The 24,053-nt window shown below is 30.4% G+C and overlaps 1 protein-coding gene across 2 annotated transcripts in view; it reads right to left on the bottom strand.

Moving 5' to 3' along the window:
* The window catches only part of LOC129975036 (cytokine receptor-like), a 354,502-nt gene that overhangs the window by 299,579 nt on the left and 30,870 nt on the right, over positions 1–24,053 (bottom strand). The window contains exon 1 of one of the 2 annotated variants that reach the window (XM_056087904.1): positions 13,125–13,192. The exons of the other annotated variant lie outside the window; for it this stretch is intronic. The gene's annotated coding sequence lies outside the window, so the exon portion shown is untranslated. Of the gene's footprint in view, positions 1–13,124; positions 13,193–24,053 lie in introns of those variants that run through there. 2 annotated transcript variants of the gene reach the window in all.

Raw genomic sequence — 24,053 nt, 5'->3', positions numbered from 1 at the left:
ATACGAACATATTCAGTAACATATTTCAGAATTCTGACAATCTATTATTTCAACTAGGTAAAAACTTAATACAGGAAGTTTCAAAAATATATAAAAATTCGATTAACTAACTTACAGTGCCAATTAAAAACAAACATTAAAATTGCGCTCTTAAATTGATTAATATAATGATTTAAAAGCATCATTTTTAAAATGTAAACCATTTTAAAAATAAGGGCCTTCATTATTAATGAATAGCTGATTAATGGAGTTGTAAATTTTATTAAGTAAGTATATCAATTAGCATTTGAAAGCATCTCCTATCAATGCTTTATTTGAAAGCATTCCCTATCAATGCTTTATTTGAAAGCATCTCCTATCAATGCTTTATTTGAAAGCATCTCCTATCAATGCTTTATTTGAAAGCATCTCCTATCAATGCCTTATTTGAAAGCATTCCCTATCAATGCCTTATTTGAAAGCATTCCCTATCAATGCCTTATTTGAAAGCATTCCCTATCAATGCCTTATTTGAAAGCATTCCCTATCAATGCCTTATTTGAAAGCATTCCCTATCAATGCCTTATTTGAAAGCATTCCCTATCAATGCTTTATTTGAAAGCATTCCCTATCAATGCTTTCAACTATTCGATTGCAACTTTTCTTGAGGTGTGAACAAGAATGTGGTTTTGATGCCTCCACAGAAAGAAATCCATCGGAATGAGATCTTGTGAGATAGGATATAAACTATTTCTATGCCCTACTCAATTGATAATCACAATCCCCATGCAAGTAAAATAATTAAATAACTAATTCATTTGAAATCTGAAATATAAACATATATTTTATCAGTTGTTTACTTAACACATATTCGAAATGTGCATAACTTTTGGGATACCCTGTATCAATAAATAAAAGGGCACTAACACTTCATTGAGTTATCATTCATTTATCTTTATTTATGAAAATAAATACACATTTACCTTTGGAAATGCAGCCAGTGCGAATGAAAAATGAATTCCTTCATTTCTTCTCACATAATTAGATGGTATCTGGCAATGGAATCGAAGTTATTATGTTATTATTACTGGATGGATGGGTTCTGTTATGTGATTTGAAAGAACAAAAATGCTCCTATTTTGTATGCATGGGTGCTTCCTCGAGTAAGTTTGAGAACAAGCATTTTATTTTTCGAAGTATTCTTTTTATTATTTGAATTCGTAGTTTATAATGCGTAATAATTTCATAGTTGAAATGATTACCCTTTTTTTAATCGAATATGTATTTTTAAGCATTTCAAAAAAAGAATAAAGTTTATTCTATGTATATTTGTTAACATATTTTATCAGTTGTGTGGTTTGAAAAGAAGAAAGTTTTGATATTTTAACTTCGATTTATTTCATGTCGGGAGGCATGATTTAAACAGATAAAAAGCGGTAAAAGATACGTCAGTATACATCGCTACACAGTAGTAAAAAAGAGCGAAATTTTTCTTTTCAGTGATTTTACTATGAAATTTTGATAGAGTTTTTTCGCACGTGTCGATTTAGGCAAGGGAACTTTAGGTATCTTTAAAAGAATGTTGTAAGCATTAAAAATTTTTTATCTTTTCACTTGGAACGTGAGAACCAGCAGAATTCAGTAGTTTTATAGAGCGCGTGCAGAATTAATTAAATAAAAAAAAGTGCCAATTGGATCAGGAAATAAGAAAACATTTTAGAATGAAGTTAATAGGCAAAAAAAAAGATAAAAAATTAGGGAATTAACTAAGATTTAAATTAGATTAAGAGATATCATAATAAAAATCTAAATCATAATCTAAAGTAATAAAAATACATTGGTCGTCTGTAGTAAGTTTTAATTACCATAAAGAGCACTTTAATTTGAATTATAAAAGTGTCTCTCCTTTCCTGGATTCATTTCTTTCTTTCTTTTGTTCTATGAAAATCGGGAATCCAAATGATATTACATGTTATTTTTATAAAATTGTACAGATCTTTCATTTTTTGAAGGTGTCGTGGATCGTCAGCGGCTTGCCATAAAATAATTGTTATGAAACATTTGGTAATTTTTTTCCATACTTATTCCTTTGAAAATAAATATTTTAAATGTAACCAAACCTGGAACTGATTCATATATTATTTTTCCTCATTTTGCACTCCTTGTATTCGTCAACCCCTGGTCACAATATAAATGTAAGTAGATGAGGGGGGGGGGGATTTTCTTAAGTCAAATTCGGGTGACATATTCTAAGCGTAACGTAAGTTAAAACGGAGCATTCTTCAAAAGCTAACTTAAAAAAAAAAAAAAAAAAAAAAAAAAAAAAAACTTAGTCTAGTTTTTATTTAAATTTCAGATATTTTCTTACTCTAATTCGAACAACAAAATTATGAGTTGTTTCGGCTGACCCCGGCCTTTTACATCATTGATTAACCTTTCTAAAATAACCGCATATTGGGGGGGGGGACTTTACTAACATTAAAATTACGGGGTGAAAACTTTTCAGTAATAACGGCTTCTACAGAAGCATGCAAGGATGCGTATACTTCACAGATATGCTTATGTAATATTCAAATTTCGATAAATTCAATAACTGAAATTTTGGCATAATTCATATAGGACTAATTAATGCAAATTAGATAAAAAAAATCATTTACTTTTTTTATAAAAGAATATAATGTAAGAATGGCAGTATCTCGTATTGATATAACTAATTGATATAAGTAATCAGTCAGATATCAAGTCACACTATTGACAGATTAACAAAAACTATGGATTTATGTAGGTTCATTAAAAAAAATAGCTGCTAAGTTCATAATGATTGCGCATAATATATAAAATTATACTGTATGTAATAAATATTACAAAATATAATTCAAAATATGAGCAGCGGCCTATTTTTTTACGAATTCCAACATTACTGGAATCGACATGCAATGAATTCAGTTCCCATCACCACTCTCTCGTATTATTGAAAGAGCTAGATTGGTGAAATGATGCATTATAGAAAAAACATCATTGGTATCATTAAACATCAATATATCACCTATATACAACTTACTAATGAGAAGTCCACATAGGCTGAAACTTTTTGTTCCTTGTTTTAATTATCGTCCCCTCCCCCCCATATTAACGGTAATGAAACCAATATACAAAATTAAAGCCACCTTTCAGAGGTTTTCTTCAGTAATTTATTTCAGTCTTCAGTTGAAACTTTTAAATAAGCCTACCTGTTAACAAAACTGATCCTAAACAAGGTAATATTTTCATACGGTTGATACTTACCGAGGTAAAGCTGGAATTGCCAATAAATTCTTGAGGTAATAGGGACAGTTATTTTTTATACTTATATTTACCAAAATAAATATTCTCTAAATGTATTATTTTACAGATAAATAATATTTATAAAGAGTATTTACTATGGTTTTAATGTCACTGAATTTGAATGAGTGATTTAGCTGAATTTGGATCAGTGAATTTGAGATTGTTGGCTTTAAAAACAAAGTACTTCGACTTAAACTATGTTAGTAAGGGATACAAAAAATGAAACATTATCAGGAATTTTCCACCCTTCTACTTAATTTTAATGTTTCGTTTTGTTACAAACGTATTATTTATCAGTAAAAAATAAAAATAAAAAAAAACTGCAAATACGCATTAAAAGGACCGCACTTACCGAACCTTCAACTACAGGAAACAAAAAACATGAGAATACATAATTTTTGATAAGCACCTCAAACTACAATTCGATTAATCAAACATTCAAATGTTTAAAAAGAAAAGGAAAAAAAAAAAAAAAAAAAAAAGAAAGAAAGAAAGAAACGGATGGGTGAATTAACTGACGGGGTATTTCGGTACACGGGCTATTCAAACAGAAATCCGCAAACTCTGCTAAATTGCCGAAATGAATGCGGTATGCTATTGTCTGGCTGCTCAGGGAAACTGCAGCGTAATGTTTAGTCTCGGGGATTGCAGTCTCACTATCGTCTGCGGGAAAAGTGTTTGACTGCTCATTTAGCAGACGATTACTGTCACTATCTATCCACTGTAGAACACATGCGGGTAATTTGCAGCTAGAACTGCCACACGTCAGACTTCATGCCATTCAAATGAATAATGGGACAAAATGAATTGGAAACTGATGGCAGTCACAGATTCCGGCACTCTTCTTTCTCTTCCGCTCCCTTCCAAAGTTAATTTTAAAAATAAAACAATTCAAAAGTAATTCGAAACATCATCGTAGACTAAACATTTTTAAAACCTGATTCGTCTATCTTTAATTACTTCATCGCTTTCGAAATTTTGTCTTTTGTCTTGTCTATATATATGTAATGATATCTATAAATCTGAATTAAATCCCAGTTAACTTCATTTTAAAATGTTTCTCATTTCCTAATCCAATTCCATTTTTTTTATTTAATTAATGCAATAGAAGCTCTGTATAATTGCTGAGATCGACAAGTTCCCTACTCTGAGTGAATTGATAAAAATGTGTCGATCTAAACAAATTAGTTTAAAAGATCCCTATAATTCCCTTACCTAAATCGACACGTATAAAGAAATCCCTATTAGAATCTCGTAGCATATAATCATACGGATAAATATTTCGTTCCCTCTATTCTGTTTTCGCTCTTTTATTGTGATATAGATTGACGTACCTAGTCGCTTCTAGGTTGTACATAGATTATGCCCCTCGGGATGAAATAAAAGCGAAGTTTAGAATTAAAAATGTGTTTTCTCTCTTCGCCCACGAAATTGCTCAAAAATTATGTGTTTACATATATATATATATTAGCAGTTGCGTGGCTGAGTAGAAGAAACTTTTGAAATTTTCATTTCGCTTTATTCCATCCCGGGAGGCATAATTCATGCATATAAAAAGCAGTCAGAAATACACACGCGATCAGATCGCGACACACGAGCAGAAAAGACGGAAATTTTTCCCTTCAGTGATTTTATAGTGAGATTTTGATAGGGATTTCTTTGACATTTGTAGACTTAGGAAAGGGAAATTCAGATATCTTTAAAAGAATGTTCTAAGCATTATGGATTTTTATCCCTTCACTCGGAGCGTGAGAAAATTCCGAGGTCGTCAGTTTTATAAAAGCGCATGTAGAATTAATAAACTAAAGAAGTGGAATTGGATCAGGAAATAAGAGACCATTTGAGAGTGAAGTTAATAGGGGCTAAATTAAGATAAAAATGCAGAAATTAATTAAGACTTAAATTAGATTAAAAGATATCAATACATATAATTAAATTTAATCTTTAATTATCTGCACAAATATACAAAAAATGTGCCTAATTAGGATATATACCAGTCCAGATGGACCGTTATTCAAATTAAAAATATCTCGGATTTCAGATAATAACAAAAAATACTATGCACATTGTTGGAGCCAATAAGTCAGCAGAGCGCTCCGCCTACTAATTTTGTAGCGCCATCAAGTGGCCAAATGATATAACCCTTTAGTGTGTGTTCCTTTGAGAGCGGAAAATAAAGCAATGGTGATACAGTCCAAGAGTTTGCGTTTCATTTATATGTGATTATATTTTCTAAAAACTGAGCTATCGTGGGCCAAAACATGGTCCAGTTCACTGGAAAGGACTATGCATCTATTGTATAGTGATTCATTATTTGAAATGTGTGATTTATTAGTGGAGATATCGTCGATGATGACGAACTTGGTGCGAAAATACCAAGAATGAGAACTCTGAACTGGTCTGGAGTAACAGTAGTCCCAGCAAAGAAGTAAGGGCAATATTGTCCTTTAAGTTATTAACTAATTAATTTAACGAGATGAAGTTAATTTTGTTTTCGACGAGTTATAATTAATTTCCCGAGACGAAGTTAATTTTATTTTTGACGAGTTATAATTAATTTCCCGAGACGAAAGTTAATTTTGTTTTAATGAGTTTAGAATAAAATTGTGATAATATTGTTCTCCTGAATTATTTTAAAGTTACATGTGTAAAATGGCGGGTTTAGCAAAATTTTAAAAAGATGAATTAAAACTCGTTACTGGGGAGATCGGCTTAAGACATGAAAAAGATCGAAATAAAGAATTTAATTGAGGAAAGTGACGTGTTTAAAAATGACAAAGTTGTTAAAGATGCTGTAGATCGAGTATTCGGAAATATCCTATCAGGATGATAAAATAGAACTAGAGCGTCTCAAATTAGAGGGAACTAAAATAGAGTAACAATTAGTACAATTAAGGGCTAATGAAAATAGTAATCAGACTTCCGTTAATGTGGAGTGTAAAACCGAACCAAAAGAATCACTGAATAGCTTATTCAAGTCTGTGGGAATATTACGTATTAAACTATCGAGCAAAGTTTAGGACTGGGTTTCTTTTTTACATCATTAGTGAGAGCATTTAGAACTAAAAAAGTATCTGAGAAGTTTAAAGCAGAGATTTTATTAAATTTATTAGAGGCAAGAGCTTCTAATATCCTAACTTATATTGCCTAGAAAGATTTAAATAATTATGACGAAGTTAAATCAATTGTATTAAGAGAATTCGAATCAACAGCGCAAGCGGTTTTAGAGAATTTTAGAAATGCTTCTAGAAATAACGAAAGTCATGTGCATTTCGTGTCACGCTTAATGACGAGTTTTGAATTGTAGCAGATTGGAATCACGTCCGGGTCACCAATGTAGCAGATTGGAATGAGCGAGGATAGAACCTGGGACCTTATGGTTCGCGGTCCAGTAACATAACCACGATACAAAAGCAATTGCTCGGGTGGCGTAGCTGTTAACTGGCTTATAAGCTATTCACTACAGAATATTATTTAAAATTAAGAGGAGTAACAGATTTCAAGACATTAAAACAATTGATGGTTTCGGATAAATTATTCCAAACGCTAGACAAAGAAACAGCGCCTCATATCAATATTAGACAAAACCAAAAGTGGTTTACAGCACTCGAATTAGGAAAAGAATGTGTTCTGTATTCTGCTTCCAAAGGCAAAATCATAAATGAGACGAAAAAGGGGCAAAATTATAGCAACAAATTTAAATCGGCATCAAAAATTTTTTTCAATGAAGATAAAAATATTGATTTATGTCTAAAGTGTGAGAACCATCCGTTGGTTCCTGAACGCGTTGAGGTAGTGAAAAATAAAAACGCCTGCTTTAAATGTTTATCACCTAATTTACAACGTTAAAAAATGTTCGTATAGGAATTGTTCCTGTGGCAAAGCTCACAATAAATAATTCACTTTCGGAAAGAAGCAAAAAAACGTTTCGTCTACGAATGTAGAAACTGCTGAAGTCATAAATAATTCGCAAGCGGGGAGGGGATTCTGATCGTGGTTCTGTTTCCCCCAGTGAGCGGAATCCTTCTTTCGTTGCAACTAATCTAATCGTAAATCAAAATGTATTTTTGTCTACTGTAAGGTGTTTAATAAGACAGATGTTGGCAATGGCAAGGAAGTAAGGTGCCTCTTGGATAATGGCTCACAGTGTTCTCTCATGAGTCAGAATTGTATGCAGTGACTACAGCTCAAAAGTGAAAAAATAAATCAATCTATTTCTTGTATAAATAATTCATCGCTGGTACTTAGTCGCAGTTACACCAACTGTGGCTAAATACTTTTTTGATACAATAAAGCCGGGAAAATTAAATGCCAAAAATGAGAATTTGACCTTATAGGACTCTGTATTTGTGTATATTGTAGGAGATAGCGTTTCCAGTTCAGATAAATTAAATTTAGCTATTGCGGTTTAATATGTGGAGCAGAAGAATTAAATTCAAACTTTAAAAAATTTTGGGAGATTGAGGAAATAGGTAAAGAATTACTTAAAAGTAAAGAGAGTGCTATTTGTGAGGAGCATTATGCGCGAACACATAGAAAAGATGAGACAGGAAAATATACTGTGGCGATGCCATATCAAGAGCACTTACTGGTCATTAGGGAATTAAAGGGATATTGCTCTAAAACGACTCGAATCGCTGTGGACTCGCCTGTCTAGAGACCAAAAATATCTAAAACTGCATTCTGACTTTCTGAAAGAGTATGAAGAGTTCGGGCACATGAACGAGATACAAGATGAAAGTGTTGAACCTGAAGTGACGTATTATGTCTCACCATGGCATATATAGGCCTCAAAAAACGACAACTTAACTGTGTACCGTGTTTAATGCGTCCACCTTGACTACTAGTGGAAAATCGCTCAACTCAATTCAGTATGACGGTGGAATGATTCAAGAAGATCTATTTACATTGTTAGTTAGATTCAGAGAGCACGCATTTACATTTACTGCAGATCATACGGTGCAGATGTGCTGTTACTGACCAGAATTAGTATAGGCCTGGACATTTCGCATTTAATTTCCATTCCATAATTTTACAGTAAGGAAATTAACATAATAATGTAGTACAAAGTGGAGAAGATGATATAAGTTGATTTAAACAATATACATTATATTAACGTCAGAAACTTCGTTTCCTCGCAATAGAATCTTGACTATCTATAAACTTTCGAGAACACTGAAATCAAAACAATCATTAAAATCAATTTGAATATAAAATAATTAAAAATGGCAGACCTTCGTTCATCAACCTTTGCTACAATCCAAATAGAAAATGTAAATAAAATATGAAATTAACGAAACCGTAACCAATTTTTATTCTTGGTTAGGTTAACACATCGATAAATTAGTTAATTTAAACAGTAAAAAAACTTCTCTCAATCGCTACACACCAGAATGGAAGCCAGATTTCACATCCGATAATGACTCACACCAAAAGTAAGGGAATATTTTTAACTCCGCCAGCGTTACAGATGATGGTAGACAGATATTCTGACAAAATCACAACGGATGTAACCATCAACTAACGCAATGAAAACTGTTATTGCAAAACAAATTTCAAATTTTCTAAAGATTCACTACAATTATAAAAAAAAAAAATTATGCTGAAATAAAACTGCCATCATTAAAGCGTTAAGGTGTTCTTTGAACTTTGAAATCATGAAAGTAAATCTAAAAAAGTTAGAATTCATTGATATCTGGAGGTTGAAATTTTTGATAAATATGCGTCGTGAGAGTGACGAAATTTATTACTATATTAACTGATATAGCTTTGGAATAAAAAATACTTTAATGTTTAAAATTTGTAACCTGAAAATTAATTTTGAATAAAATATAATACGCAGAATCTTTTTATCGTCTGAAACGTTTTTAATTAAATTGAGAAAATCAATTGCATCAAACGATTTTTTAAAAAATACTGATCTAATTTTCTCCAAAAATAATGAAACATAAAAAATGTTTTAATGATACTTTTGTGATAATTAATTTAGTACAATTAAGTACTAAATTAATATAATAAATTTTTACAAGCCAAAAAATATGAAAATAAACCAAGTCATTAATTATTCCTGATATAAGATATCAACTGACCGTCTATTTTTAAACTAAGTTTTAATAAACTATATAAAGGCAGAGTAATTTAGTCTCATTGTTGCTTAGCAACGATGTATCTATTAATTTCTTCCTTTCAAACTGGACTGCAATCTCTGCTAATGAATTATTTATTATATTCTGAAAAATCAGTAAATGATACAAAAATAAAACTGATGTCACTGAAAATGAAAAATTTTAATATCGAATAAAACTATACCTTATAATGCCCTGAATTTGGTGTGGATAAACAGAACATTTCGGAAAATTTCTAACTGTTTGAATATTTAATTAGTTTCTGTACTTTTGAAAACAAACAGTATTCTTCCTTTTGTCTTAAATAATAAGTACTGACAACAATACAATGCTGGTCGTCCCAGTTGCTTTATAGATGATAAAGCATACATACACGTACAGCTACAATGATTTATAAATATTAAAAACAGCTGTCTTCGGTAGCAAGTTGGTTTGCTTTATTTATTAGTAATAAGATTCAATTTTATCAATAAAATTTAAGATCTGCAATTGGTTTAAATATTTTTTTTTTTTCATTTCTTATAAAAAATCTTGAAGTAAAGTTATCCACTGATATAATACCAATTCAAGTTTCTGAACATAATTAAACTACTTCGAAAAATAATTAATCACTTTATTTTGATGATTATGCTATCTTTAACTTTATCATCTATACTTATAATAAAGCTCAATGTGTGTGTGTGTGTGTGTTGGCGCTCTACAGGCCAGGTCATTTGACATACAGCTATCAAATTTGGTACATGTATACCTTGGAGGTCGGGAATGTGCACCTGCGGTCCCTTTTTTTGAATTTTTAATTAGAATTTTAATTATTAATTAAAAACTAACTTTCCCGCCAAAAAAATCTTCCATTTTCCCCACCGCCAACTTTTCCGCCAAAAAAAATCTTCCATTTTCTCCATCGCCAAATGAGTAAGACTTTAGTTTTTTTTTTCTCCCAACAGTAATGAGGCTAGGGTTAATATTTTTCGGCGGATTATTTCAAACGATTCTGTTTATTTTCTTAATGTTGGATGCATTTAAAATTCAACATTGTTAATTAATCCATGTTTCAGATTCATTCTGAAGTATTTTTGAATTAAAATAACACAGAATAAAAGAAATTAAAAATGTATAATCTGCATAGCGTTACCCCAACTGGCGTGGAAAAATTCACGCATTTGCGTTACCCAACTGGCGAAGAAAATTCACGCATGCGTATTGTTCTAATTGTTGTCATGACAACCATATCAACGGATGATTTAAATTATTTTTAGGTTAGTTGCATGGTTTTGTAAGTAAATCGTATTTATGTTAGTTATATATTTTTTGTATATGCTTATAGTTTTAACTACATCGTTTTTTAAGAAGTTTTTTTAAACCTGTTTTCGACCGATTATTTTAAACGATTCATTTTATTTTCTTAGTGTTTGATGCATTTAAAATGAAACATTATTCATTAATCGATGTGTTCATGATGAATCTGAGAAAATTTTGTTGACAAATTCTTGAGATATTACATAAATTAAGAAAGATATTCTTTAGTGCCCATAAAGTTTAAACGTTCAGTGACTCTGTTATCAGTAATCATATTATTAAAAAAATGCTTTGTTTCAGTAAAAAATATTAATATATTAATTGCAGATTAATCATTTACACTTTAATTTAAAACATAAATTCTACGAGAGGTAACAGAAAATTAGAGAGATACATATTACGTTATGACTGAAGGCCTTTATAATATTATGAGTGAATTATATGACTATCAAAATTTGAAGTTTTAAAATATTTTGATGAAGAATCTATTAAAGTTGGAATTGCGTAAAATATTTAATGGTACGACCGGAGTTTAACCCCTGCGTGGCACAATTTTTAAAAATCGCCAACAACGGTCTTGCGAAATGTTCAAAAGCAAAGGAGCAGATATTCAATTATACTGCATAATAAAGATTGTCAGCTTTGGCGCGTTATCGCAACTGGGCGAAGAAGGGGGTTAAACTCCGGTTCAACCTATTTAATTATTAAAATTTAAATGAACATTAAGATTGGAGAACCGGCTGGTCGCCAAAGGCGGCTAGTTTAAAATAAAGATAAACTTTATAACTCGATACAAAAATAAATTTTAATCCATGAACATCTGAAGTTTTCTACAGATTCTTAGTTCATTCAATGCTCAATTTAATTCAATATACTCACAAAGCAGAAAGCATCAGCACTATACAGTTAAAGACTTAATAAAATTGGATGTTCTAAAAAAAACTACTATAAAATGAAGAAAAATGTTTAAAACTGGGAATTTTTAGACCTTGATTCAAAGCGGAATCACCGTAGGATGGGATTAAAAATTATCAGAGGGATATGTCGTTATATACATAAAGAATCTTTGAACAATAAACGCTTCGTAAATTCATTCACAGGATTTCAGATACATTGGATTTAAGGACATAGCTATTAATGATTTTTTTATTTTATAATTTATTTCCCAATTCTCGTTAGATAGTTAAAAAAAAATTTCGAGGAAATCTGAAAAGGTGAAACATTTATCTTAAAAGATATCTTCTCCACTGCAGACATAAAATTAAGGTGACCAGAATTTAATACAATAATTAACTTAGTAATAAACCTAGACCAGTCAAAATAGTCATTTATAGAAATCAAAGAAAAATTTATTTCCCTTTAAAATGTAATCGGATCAGAAAATAGATTGTATATGCACATTCCAAATGTCTACCTATATGTGAAAACAAAATTCAAATTCGTACCTCTAGTATATCCAGATTCGCTTGATTGTTTTTAATTAACATTGTAGAAGAGCGCGGAGCAATTTCTGATGAAGACGATATAGAAATGTAAAAAAATATGTTTTTGTTGCATTAATACTTTTAAATTACTTTTTGAAACATTTCTCTACAAAAAAGTACTTTTTATGTTCAATCACAAACAATAAAGTTTTTTTTAAAAAATTTCTATCTAAAACTGACTTTGTCACAGAACAAATAGGTATATAGTATTAAGTCAGGGCAATTTCCATAGTCGGTAAAGATCAGTGGCTGATTTCCGACTAGGGAGCTGCATAAGATCGCAGACCTGAATGAAGGGGGGCGGGAGATAACAAGTCAATATAAAAATGTTATTAGCCTTGTTATGAAATAAAAAAAAAATTCGTAAAAAATGCATTTTTTTTTTAATTTTAAAATATCTGGGCTCCAGGGTGTGCGCACACATTGGATAATTAAAATCAATAATCAGAATATGAATATTTCCTTTTTGATAATATTTTGAAATAGTAATTATTCATATACTATTGTCATATATTGAACCTGACTTGTATAAAAAATAATTTAAAATATTGTTTGTTTAAAATTTAATTTTTTTTTCTCATTTTTCATAATAATTAAATGCTTATATTTGGAAACAGGGAAATCAGTAGCTAATAATTTTTTAAGTATTTCATTAATTTGGACCTTTTTTTTTTATAATATACATATTAAAAAAATAAATAAAAATATTCACATTTTCGCCTTGATATATAATTAAAATGAAAAATTATATAAAAGTAAATCACCATATTGATCAAGTTAAGAATGCGGGACTAAACTAAACGGTTATTAAAAGAGAAGGCTTCATAATGTGCATTGCCTGAGGACCCTCTAAAGTTTAGAACCGCCACCAGTAAAGAATACCAAACAGCAAAATCCAAAACAAAAATTCGCCTACCATTCTAATCTTGCAAATCCCAGCGCCAAATAAAGCGATCCCATCAAGGCTTCTTTCATCGCAAGGTGGCAGAGTCACCCTAATTCCCGAGAAGCGCTTCGTTTATGCAGATGAAAAATTCGTCGTAAATAACTCACAGCGCAAACAAATTAAGACGCGCGACGACAGAAAGAGGGATCAGACACGCCTAATTAGGTGCGATGACGTCATCAGAATGCGCGCCCATGAACACCGACAGCTGGACAGAATGCCCAAGGTGCAGTGTGATTGACGGTATGGTTTGTTCTGTTGTTTGTCTCTGATGCAAATGCAGTGATGCCCCAATAAATTCGATGAGATATGTAACGGAAAACCTTGATTACAACAAACTGTAAATTTTATAAATATTTTTAATATTTACAGTAATGATGTGTAACTTTCAAACATTACATATTACGAAATCTTTTATTAATTAATTGTCAATTTGCACAATTTAATTTTAAATTCCAATAATTTACATGCTGATTGATCAGGTAATCAGCATGTAAATGATTTATTTTAGTTTGATTTTTTTTATTAACTGTGTGAAACATTTTTAGTTAATTAATTTCATATATGTTGGGAAAAAAAGTAACTAAGAAATATTATTCTTGTAAAAATTAACCATAATTATAAGTTAATAATTTTTTAATTTCAAATTGAAGAATTTTATTGCGATAGGTTATAAAAAAATAATAAACTTTCAACAAATTTAACTTTAAAAAATTTATTCTGCAGAACCAAACAGAATGTAACACATCAAGAGTTAAAAAATTTCCAATATATTTAAAATAAATTAGATAATTACACATTAATTAATAATTTTAATAATTCAATGTGAACACACACATTGTAGTCCCAATATTTTATAATCGAAAGAATTCACATTTTTTTTACATATTTATTTACAAAAAGGTTTTAACATTTTTTTAAAAATACCTATTTGCGGCTTCTCTTAAACCAGAGTCCTAGTCGCATATGGAGCACTGACAATATCAACTACCCCTTCCTCCCCAGTAAGTGTTTGTATCAGCATTCTGAGATGACCACTTTTCGACGATTCTGTCTCATTAAGGGGAGAAAAGCGGAAGGATAAGCGCATTACCGGAATTCTTCGTCATTCTTTGAACTTGATTTTCGTTTTATTAGATACTTTTTTGCTCATTTTTTCCCCACGTATATGAGAATATTGTGTCGTTTCTGGCAGTATTATTTTAATTCAGTCTGCGAGTAATCCGAGTTTATTTTATTGTTAAATGTAAACATCCCCTCCTTTCATCTTTCCTCTAACCCCTATTTTGTCGAATTAAACCCATCCTAACGCATGCGCACAAGCGCGGACAGTTTTAGAATCCGTTGTCAAACAATAAGCACATTACATATAGGGAATTTTATTTTCCAGCTTTTCCTAGCGACAAGATCTTAATTTTTTTTATTATGATCAAAATTAACAATTAAAAACAATTTTTAAACAAAATTGTTTCAACGATTAAGACAATTTTTTTCCCAATTAACTATTAATGAGTCATTAAATTTAGTAGTATTTTTCGTAATTATGTTTAAAAACTTTCTTGTGAGCATAATCCATATTGCAAGTAAATCCTTTACTCAACCGATTTTCGATCCGACTGACAGGTCGTAAGTCGGTTCAGCATGGGTTACGATTACAATGTTTGCGGAATTGAACTGCGAAGAAACAGCAGATAATTCGCAAAATGATCAGAGTAAGTCTCTGAAACAGATGTCTTCATATTTTAATCTCTTATATCTAGTAATAATACAGAAGAGAGTGTGTCTGTTTGTGAAACAGATCATTTGAAGCAGAGCTGCCGAATTTGGCATAAATATGCTTAGGAGGGTTAAAAAATGAATAATACTTTTGAAATTTAAATATACAAGCAATATTTTCGAATTTTAAAGGTTAACTTTTAAAAAATATTATGGTACAAAATTAATTTTTTCACCACTTTAAAATTTAAAAAAAAAAAAAAAAGTTATACTAAATATCGTACAATATTTTTCCGTTCTAAATTTCGATTGCTTTCCTAATTTTTAACAACATTGTAAAATTAATACGTTCGCTGCCATAATCTACGGCTATGATTCTGATAATTTATCTAATTAGTTACGGATTTCTTGTCATCTCTTAACTGTAGTACTGCCACACGGGAAGCAACATGTTAACAACCGAGGACAATCGAGAATTAACTGAATTTCAATGCAACATCTATTCAAACAAAATTCCGCAAAAAAATATTCATAATTATTTAGTAGTTGTATAATTATTTTACATAAAGTAAAAAAATACATAACATTATATATCTATAATACACACTGTTTTGCATGCTTTCTAGAAAACTACCCGTTTTCTTAAGCTTCAAACTATAGCTTGCAGAGCATCTTAAATTCTTAAAACTAAAATAATACTCCAAGCAATTTAGAATTCCATCGGCTTGCTTATTCTTTCAACTTAACAGCGTATCTTACAAACATTGCCAGATTCCAGAAGGTTTACAATTGATTATCAGGCATTATACAAAAAAAAAAAAAAAATGAAATAATATTAACAAAATATGTTTATCAAAGAAAAAAAATCGTTTGCTTTTACCTTTTAATAATATTTTAACTAAATAAAAATAGTAGCAATTTTAACAGAAATAAAAATAGTAGCAGTTATAAAATGTCTGAAAAGGAATCGTCTGCTAAATGTCTATTAATAGATTTAGATTATGATATTTACCGAACACACTGCATATTTCCTCCTTTCTTTTGATATATTTGGTCATGTCTATATTTAGATGTGTGCCAAAACTATTGACGTTATATTACATTAACAGTTGGCTTTTACACGAAGTTGAATTAAGACACTCGCAATGTTCGGCGACATTGTTTAGAAAAATAACTAACGTATTTTCGTTAATGTTATTTTTTAAGTGCTTCTATTTCAAAACTTCGAAATTATTGTAAAATTACGCTTACAAAACATTATCTTTTAAAAGAATAAGAAATTCGTCCTTACACTAGCAGCCATAGACAAAATTATATTCTAAATAAGTGTAAATCCTTATAGAGTACATTTTTATGACAGTTATCTGAGTTATGCTCTACAATATTTCTTGTAAATCAAAATAATTTTGAGATACAGAGAAACAAAGTTATTAAACTGATCATTTTTCATTACAGAAAATGCTTTTTATTTACAGTTAAACACTTAAAAATCTTAATTATAATCCATATTGAGTTAGTTTTTGAAGAAATACATCAAACGTATTAAAGAGAACAATCTTAGCAATTCTCCTATCAATGGTTTAATAATTTTTTCAGAAATCATTTTTAAGGACGGCAATTATTTTCAAAAATATCATTTATCAGAATATACGCACTTAAAGTTTTAATACAAGTACAACGCAAAATAATGCTTACAATTTTCGGAAGGCATAAGTCACCAGTTTTGTAAGTGTAACCTTCTTTAACCTCAAATTTTAAACTTTATTTTTTTTATGGCTCCCTCCCCCCTAATGTTTCGTGGTTGGTTCAAAATGACTCATTGAGTCAACAATCCTCGTACTGTCAAGACTCCAATAAAGCATCTTAAAATCAAGGCGCATTGGCATTGGCAAGCATAATTTAAGAAAGCAAGACGTAGAATCAAAAAGAACGATGGCAATATTATTTTCGTTAATGCTTGTAGCTCCACAAATCTCTTTTGGTACAACGCACCACACATATTCTTGAAACTTTTGTTTCAATTCTTTAACAGTTTCGCACTTTTTTTAACAGCTTCTAATCATAAAAATCCATGCGTTTTTTTAAGTTTATTTATTTATATATATTTTTTTTATTTTTTTAAGTTAATAACTTAAATATGTAGAGCTGGAGTTGAGAAAAACGAATGAAATTTATTATTTCTGGTTTCGAATTTGGAATGGTAATTAGAATCTAAATTTTTGATTGCGACTGGGCAATAAAACTGCTGCCACTCCTTTTTTATGTAGAATAATAAGTAGAAGTTGTCTCCCCAAAACTTTCTCGCACACTCTCTATTAAAGATGTTATCTAAGAGAATTGCTTATATGGCATCGGTGTACAATAATTACGAAATATTAACCTTTGGCGTGAATATAGCATTTTTACTCAATCTATCTTGTCATCCTTGGCGAGTATTTGGCGATTAATCCCTAGCATGCGGTTAATAGATCCGAAAAACGAATTTGTGTTTTAGAAGCGTTTCCCAACCAATCGAAACAAAACTACACTTGTAGTCATGAAATGCCATACTAAATTTGATAAATTGAAAACACTGCATTTTTGAGTTACTGCGCTTAATTGTTTCTGAAAGTACTGACCGATAGACGGTTAATTTCTAGTTGGATTTGGCTCAAAATTTAGAAGGTCTCTACACTATAGATGTTAAACCTGTGTACCGAATTTTATCCTAGCTCTCTTCGTTTTGTAGTTATCGTGTTTTTTTAAAACCTAACTGAAACAAAGATTTGATACAAAACAGCGCTTACAATCACAAAACCCAATACCTTATTTGATATCTTTAAGTCGCTGCGTTTTTCAATTAAATCTGTGTACCGAATCCCATCTATCTAGCTTTTTCCGTTTTGTAATTATTGTGTTAACTCTTTAAAAGACCATTTTTTTCTAGTCATATTATGTTAAAATATTTTTAGACTTGAAATTAGAATAAGGAAAGGGATTCATTTAGCTTATTAGATAAATTTAATCTGATTAATTCATTAATTTGGTTCATTAATAATTAAGTAACAAATCAAGACACATCATTTTGTGTGAGATAAAGAACTGAAGCATCTAAGTTTCTTTCATTCTAAAAAATTTGTCGCAACTTATGCCAACCTACATAATTTCATACAAAGATTGATAAATTTGGTGGGAAGCATACTTCCCACGGCCCTAGAAAGGGTTAACTTATATTTGAATCGCCGGACGGACTTCCTCTGAACATATTTTACTCAATATTTGATAAAAATCTGCAAATTTATATAAAGACCGTATACCAAATTTTAACCATCTAGCTCAAAATATTATTGTCTTTCTCAAAAAAAGACGGACATTTTACAAAAAAGTGTTTTTTGTTGTTGTTGTTGTTTTTTTAACTTTGGGGAGGTCTAAAACGTGGAGCTTCGTCAAAATCTCGAGTTTGAATTTTTTGACCAATACTATATTTTCTCTACACCTACGCATACGAGAAAATAAAAATCCAAATTTTAATCTTGTCTTCAAACATACAGACCAACATAAATACAAGTTACCAACGAACTCGAACAGTAAACACTCGAATTAGCCAAGCCCAAGTACATAAAGAAATCTTCAATTTTACATCAGGCACTCTCCTACATTTAATTTACAGATTGAGCCTTGAGTAAAAATTTTACTCAACTATTTAGGGAGGTTCTCAACAAAATGACGCCAAAAAAAATATGAAACGAATAAATTTGTCATAAATATTCATGGCGACATCCCATGTGACAAAATTTGACAGGAGCAACTCCCGCTGCTGAATGAAGTGAAATGAAAGGTGAGGGGGGATGGGGATAGCAACTGGGCGTTCACTGGGTCGATCCCACTGGAGAAAAGTGTCCAAGGTCACCCTCCTAGCACAAGAAAGCGCATAAGTCTTAAGCAGAGTGTGACAGTTCTTTTCAATCTGCTTTCTGGCAACACGCCTGTGACAGTGACGTAACTTCGAAAAAAAGAAAATGTTTTTATAGTATACCATTCAAAAGACAAATGAGTGGAAAATTTATTTAAAGGGAAAAAAAAATCTTTTAACACTTTGTAACAGACGCATGCGACGTCGGAATATTCCACTCACTGAAATATTTTTCAGTTTCAATAATTCAAAAGTTGGTGTTATCCTAAAAGAATGCAACACGTTATTAATGCATTTCGTGGCACTAAGGAATGTTTAATTATGGGGCGCGTCTTTAAATAAAATATTTTATTTAATTTCACATTTTAAACTTAATCAACATATTAATAATGATTCATTCTTGGTTAATTTTTCTTTAAAATAATATATAGAAAGAATGGTAAACGTCAAAAAATTCGAACTCGAGATTTCTCCACATTTCTCTTCGAATCTCCACATTTTAGACCTTTAGAGTTCGAAAAACACATATTTGGAAAATGTCCGCCTGGCTATCTATCTGTAAGATATCAAAAATGTTTGAGATAGAAAGTTCAAATTTGGTATACGGTCTTTACACCAAATTTGCGGATTTCTAGTAAAACCTATTCAGAGAAAGTTCATCTGTCCGGCTGCTTGCATATAAGTAGGGATTGCAATACCGGACCTAAATTTCAATACCGGTATTCGGTATTTTTTAAATCTTAATACCGGGATACCGGTTTTAATACCGGTATTAGAAATTTTAGAAAAAGAAAGAAAACACAGGTGTTTCTTTGTTTCATTTGCCAGCTTTGTTAGAGAGTATAAATATCACAAAAAATAATTTGTAACTTATGAATTATAACAGTGTATAATCACAAAAAAGTAAAGGAGCATCTTATTTATTTAAATCACAAAAAAAGTGTAAATATCACTATTCAGTCTGTGGTACTATTACAAATTTTTGAAATGTGATCTTAAAAAAACATAATGTATCAATTGTACTGTCATTAAGCCTGAAAAGCAATTTTGTGTAAAAATTACCAGCTGTCGAAAACGCTCTTTCGGCATCTACGCTAGCTGGTGGTACTGTTAGCAATGCGCGATATATTTTTTTCAAGTATTTACCTCTAAATCCCTCATCTTCAAATAAATCGATTTCTCGTCAGATGGTTTTGGATATAGCTGATTTCTGTATTGTATTTTGGTTCGTTGAAATATTTTTTATTTATCGCTAATTCTAATTTTTGTTCAAGAGACAATTCCTTTTCACTATCTACAGTAGTGACATCATAATCTTCGATAATTGAACCGAATTCTTCTGAATGTGGAGGTAGGTTTGTGGGTAAAAAATTTTAAGAAGAAAATTTTCTCTAAACTTAATTAAATTTGAACTGGTTATTTTCTTTTCTTCTTTTTCATTTCCATTTTTAAAATCGTTATAATTATGTAAATGCCATAAGACATTTTCTATTTCGGTATGCCTTTCTTCTGTGCGATTTTTCAATGTAATATATAATTCTTTAGATAGTGATGTGTGCTGTTCTTTCAGTGATTGCAACATGAAATGTATTGTTGCATTAGCTATTATTAAAATCTCTCCGACATAATGCCTCAATAGTCAGTTTTATTGGAAGTAGAGCTGATATAGTTCTGGATATTAAGTCGAATTCACTATCTGAAAAAATAATTTACAGGTTTAAGTCGATTATTGCTTTTTGGATTGGATTTCTCAGTTTCAAAAATCGTTCCATCATTAGGAGTAAACTGTTCCAACGTGTTTTAGAATCTAATATTAACATATATTCTGTTTTATTTTCAGTTAGTATATATTTTAGTAAAATATCCTTTTTATAGGGAAATGTTTAAATATCTTAACAATTTTTCGAACTTTATAAATTATAGGAAGCAATTCTTGATAGGTTAATATTTCATCGTCATTAGCAATATCTTCTTCAACAATTACATTGTCATGATCTTCATTATCAATATCACTCTCACTTTTACTCTCTTCAAAGTTGAAAGCCGAAGTTTTTATATCCACAGTATTTGTATTCTTCTGTTCTTTATTTTTTTTGGTATAACACATCTATTACTCCTAATTGAATTCCATGTGCATAGCACAACTGCTGATTTGCACCAATCAACTTTCCAACTTTTTTCATAATTGTTGCGCCATCAGTCGTTATGGATACAATATTTTCTTTCAGGGATATTCCATGCTTCTCTAATTTAGATTTACGCAATTAATTAAGCCATTCATTAGCTAATTAATTTCGCCCGTTAAGGAGACATAAAAACAAAAATGTATACTATTTTGCTATGTTCGCGATCCCTGAACATATAGAGGAGACCATTTTAAAAATTTCTAGTAAATACCGAAAAACCGGTATTTAAACTTGTGAATACCGGTATTACAAAATTATACAAATGGCTCAAAATACCGGTATTCGGTATCCCGGTATTGCAATCCCTACATATAAGTAAACACGATAGCTGCAAAATGAAGTAATCTGGATGAATAAAATTCGGTACACATATTTAACATTGTAGTCTAGGCATCTATCGAATTTTGAACCAAATCCAACAAGCGATTGCCTGTCTGTACTTTCAGAAACCTGCAAATGCGATAACTCAAAAACGCAGTAACTTAAAATGCGCCAAATTTGGTACGGGACTTCGTTGGTTATGGGACAAATTTGGTGACTACAAGTGAAGTTTTGCGACAAATATTTGTTTCAATCGGTTGAGAAAAACCTTCTAAAATCCAGATTTGATTTTCGAATACTATTAACCACATTCCAAGGATGAATCACCAAATAACTCGCCAAGGATGACACTATACATTCAGCAGAAAAGCTAAATCCACGCCAAAAGTTAATATTTCGTAACTAATGTGCGCCAATGCCATACATGGTATTTTCTGACATAACAAGTTTATTAAGAAGTATGTAAAAAAAGTTTCGGGGAGATATCACCCGCTGGTTTATTTCACCCACTTTGTGAAAATGAATATTTCTTTTCTTTCCTTTTTTTAAAAAAAATAATGACACAAAACTGCTCAGTTTCCATGTTTGAATAAAATGATACTGAAATAAAATTCAGTATTTATAAATATTTTAATAACTAAATGAATTTATTGAGCCTTATCAGAATCTGATCAATAATACTTCATAAAAATTGTTAATATACTCCTAAATACTTCATAATTAATAAAATGTATCATTTTTACGAATTTGTTTATTGGCTAACTAGTTTGTTAAAGTTTACAATCAATCTGCTTGCGGTTCTAGGCCTATTATTAACTTCATGGTGAATAATTTTTTTCCAATCGGCAACAAATCATTTTTACTTTCTCGATGCGTAATATAGATAATGTAATCGTCAAAAAATTTGTACTTGAGATTTTGACGAATCTTTTGGGAAGATGTCCGTCCGTCCGTCTGTCTGTGACAAAAATGACTCAAACCCGCTTAGAACAAGAAAGATTAAATTTGGTATAAGGCTTTTACAACAAATTCAGATTTCTTTAGGATTTGATTTCTATCAAATTGTGAGCAAAATCCATTCAGAGAAAGTCCATCTGTCTGGCTGTTCGAATATAAGTTAATACGATAACTACAAAACGAAAAGAGCTAGATGGATAAAATTTGGCACACATATTTAACATCTATAACGTAGAAACCAGTCAAATTTTGAGCTAAATTCAATAAGGGGTTGATCGTCTGTTGGTCTGTATTTTCAGAAATTCGATAATAAAAAAACGCAATGACTTAAATATATCAAATTTTATGTGATATTTTATGACTACAAGTGAAGTTTTGTGCCAATTTTTTTGCTTCAGTCGGCTGTTAAAAGGGCATCTCAAACACAAATTCGATTCTCGGATACTTCATGCCAGGAATTAATCGCCATAAAAATTAGCGACGGATAACACGACAGATTCAGTAAAAATGTTAAATTCACGCCAAGGTTAATATTTCGTAATTATTGTAATTCCATACACGAATTCAGAAAGTTTTGGGAAGACCCCTCTGGTTCTTTTATGTGAGTGAAGTGAAATGAATTATTATTAATTCGGACTATTCGGATTATTATTACTCGGATTATTTGGAAAAGATTCCAAACTTCGATTATCTATTTCAGAAATGTTCTAAATTTCGTTTTCTAGGGCCGTGGGAAGTATGCTTATCACCAAATTTATCAATCTTCGTATGAAATTATGTAGGTTGGCATAAGTTCTGACAAATTTTTTTAGAAAGACACAAACTTAGATGCTTCATTTCTTTATCTTACACAAAATGATATGTCTTGATTTGTTACTTAGTTATTAATGAACCAAATTAATTAATTAATCAAATTTATCTAATAAGCTAAATGAATCCCTTTCCTTATTTTAATTTCAAGCCTAAAAATATTTTAACATAATATGACTAGAAAAAAATGGCCCTTTAAAGGGATAAAGCCCAAAACACACGATTATATTGTGTTGAACAAGTCATTAACGCTGATTTTCCTCACTTCTCCCTTAAACAGCCTCCTATAGCGGTCTAAATTGCGATTGTGACTCCATGTTCTGTTGGAGAGAAAAAAAAGAAAGACTTGTTCCGGATATTGTTTTATTCTAAAAATTGCGCAATGACTTTAGGTTCAATTCATATAAACAACACAGATTTAAAAAGTAAAAAACTTTGACGAATAATTTACTTAAAATTTCCCATCAATTTAAAATTATTTCCCTAATTTGTATGATGAAAGAACCACAATTTTTGCTGAGAGAAAATATATAAATTTGTGAACTGCGAGATAATCAACTAGGATTATACGAAGAGGTAAGATACTCATTTGACTAATGCCAATATGTACCACATAATCTTTACATTGGCTATCTCTTTTTACGGCAAAATGTTTAAATTATACTATTTCAGATATTTAATTTTAGCATTTATGACTTATTTATACTTTCTACACGCTCAACTGTAGGGGGAAAAAATATTATAAAAAAAAAGAAGGGAAATATATTTATTAATTTACTTCGTTATTAAAAGGAATTTTCCTAAATTGCAAATTTTGAAAGCAGCTGTTCTATTGCTTTCAAATGAACATGATTTTTTTTTTTTAGTTTAGATAAATTTAAAACCTAACAAATTCTGGTAATCATAATTGCTGCTGAAAATATTAATGTTGTAGCGATAAAATTGAAATGATTGTTCGAAAAAATTAAATAGAAAAATGCTTTAATACAAAACCTATATTAATCTTAAAAAAAAAAA

This window comes from Argiope bruennichi, chromosome 7, assembly GCF_947563725.1.
Source record: "Argiope bruennichi chromosome 7, qqArgBrue1.1, whole genome shotgun sequence".
Taxonomy (NCBI): Eukaryota; Metazoa; Arthropoda; class Arachnida; order Araneae; family Araneidae; genus Argiope; species Argiope bruennichi.
Note: the sequence above shows the minus strand (reverse complement) of the source record. Positions and strands in the feature narration are given on the sequence as shown.